This window comes from Oncorhynchus masou, chromosome 9, assembly GCF_036934945.1.
Source record: "Oncorhynchus masou masou isolate Uvic2021 chromosome 9, UVic_Omas_1.1, whole genome shotgun sequence".
NCBI lineage: Eukaryota > Metazoa > Chordata > Actinopteri > Salmoniformes > Salmonidae > Oncorhynchus > Oncorhynchus masou.
In genome coordinates this window covers 9,581,801-9,584,300 of record NC_088220.1, presented here as the reverse complement: position 1 = coordinate 9,584,300, position 2,500 = coordinate 9,581,801, and positions in this window count along the sequence as shown.

Genomic DNA, 2,500 nt, shown 5'->3' with positions numbered 1-2,500 from the left:
CATTTCAGGCTTCAAACATAAAGATATAAAACTGTATTTTTTTGTGAAGAATCAACAACAAGTGGGACACAATCATGAAGTGGAACGACATTTATTGGATATTTCAAACTTTTTTAACAAATCAAAAACTGAAAAATTGGGCGTGCAAAATTATTCAGCCCCTTTACTTTCAGTGCAGCAAACTCTCTCCAGAAGTTCAGTGAGGATCTCTGACTGATCCAATGTTGACCTAAATGACTAATGATGATAAATACAATCCACCTGTGTGTAATCAAGTCTCCGTATAAATGCACCTGCACTGTGATAGTCTCAGAGGTCCGTTAAAAGCGCAGAGAGCATCATGAAGAACAAGGCAGGTCCGAGACAGAGAGAGAGAGAGACAGAGAGACAGAGAGAGAGAGATAGACAGAGAGTGAGAGAGAGAGAGAGAGAGAGAGAGAGACAGAGAGAGAGGGAGAGAGAGAGACAGAGAGACAGAGAGATAGGGAAAGGGAGAGAGAGAGAGAGAGAGAGAGAGAGAGAGAGAGAGAGAGAGAGAGAGAGCAAGAAAGAGAAAAGGGGGCAGTGGGCCTTGGTTAGCTAAATGCGCTCTGTAAATGCGCTCCGTTTAGGGATGCTCGGGGTGGGGATGCTCGCGGTGGGGATGCTCGCGGTGGGGATGCTCGCGGTTGGGATGTTCGCGGTGTGGATGCTTGCGATGGCTAGTTAAATGAAACAGTCAGGAACAGGGTGGAGCCTGCCTGCTAGCCATCTACACCCCATGGGTCTTCTCTTTTTAAAATTTGTATGTATCATTTTGTTTGAACAGAAATACCTTATTTACATAAGTATTCAGACCCTTTTGTTATGAGACTCCAAATGAAAGTCAAACTGTTTCAATTTATAATCCCTGAGATGTTTTTACAACTTGTTCTACAACTTGTTGGCACCTGTGGTAAATTCAATTGATTGGACATGATTTGCAAAGGCACATACCTGTCTATATAAGGTCCCACAGTTGACAGTGCATGTCAGAGCAAAAACCAAGCCATGAAGTTGAAGGAATTGTCCGTAGATCTCTGAAACAGGATCGTGTCGAGGCACAGATCTAGGGAAGCGGACCAAGCGTACAAGCATTGAAGGTCCCCAAGAACACAGTTGCCTCCATCATTCTTAAATGGAAGAAGTTTGGAACCACAAGACACTTCCTAGAGCCGCACGGCCAAACTGAGCAATCGGGGGAGAAGGGCCTTGGTCAGAGAGGTGACCAAGAACCTGATGGTCAATCTGAAAGAGCTCCAGAGTTCCTCTATGGTGATGAGAGAAACTTCCAGGAGGACAACCATCTCTGCAGTACTCCACCAATCAGGCCTTTATGGTAGAGTGGCCAGACGGACGCCACTCCTCAGTAAAAGGCACATGACAGCCCGCTTGGAGTTTGCCAAAAGGCACCTAAAGTACTCAGACCATAAGAAACAAGATTCTCTAGAATGATGAAATCAAGATTGAACTCTTGGGCCTGAATGTCAATGTCCTTGAGCGGCCCAGCCAGAGCCCGGACTTGAACCCGATCGAACATCTCGGAGAGACCTGAAAATAGCTGTGTAGCGACGGTCCCCATCCAACCTGACAGAGTTTGAGAGGATCTGCAGAAAATAATGGGAGAAACTCCCCAAATACAGATGTGCCAAGCTTGTAGCATCGTACCCAAGGAGACTCGAAGCTGTAATCGTTGCCAAAGTTACGTAAATGTGATTTTTTTGTTGTTGTTGCTAACATTCTAAAAACCTATTTTTTCTTTGTCATTATGGGGTATTGTGATGTCATTATGAGGTATTGTGATGTCATTATGGGGTATTGTGTGTAGAATGATGAGAAAAGAAAACACAAGTTTAATCCATTTTTGAATAACGCTGTAACGTAACAAAATCTGGAAAAAGTCAAGGGGTCTGAATACTTTGCAAATACACTCTATACACAGGCGGGCCTTGAGGAGCCAATGTTGTCTAATTAAATCTCTTCTTGAGCCGCTGTAGTGATTCTTTAGTGTTTAAAGGGGGGTTCAGACCCAACCTAATGTCTTATGTAAGATAAGTACTAATGGAGTGATGTCCAAAAGTACATCATATCTCACGCTTTTCAAGCTAGACTGTTGTTGTTTCAAAAGCATGATGCATAAGACCCCACCTCAGGGTCCAGAGAAGTGCACCAGAAAGGGGATAAGGTTCTCTCTGCCTCTCTGTGCCCATTGACTCATCACTCTACTCAATAGTGTTAAGGTTTTTAAGATTTCAATCTGAGTGAAATTAGAGCGTGACTATTGGATTTGAGTTTTTCAGTCGAACCAGATGGATTCTTTATAATAGATGATGTTACCAATCTATGCAATCTGGCATTGCTGAACAGATCAATAGTCAATCCATATTAACTGGGTCATTGGGGCAAACACACACACATGGTCCGTTAGTACACACTCTGATTCTAAACAGTTGTTATCTTTAGGCACTATTTGTATCTCGGT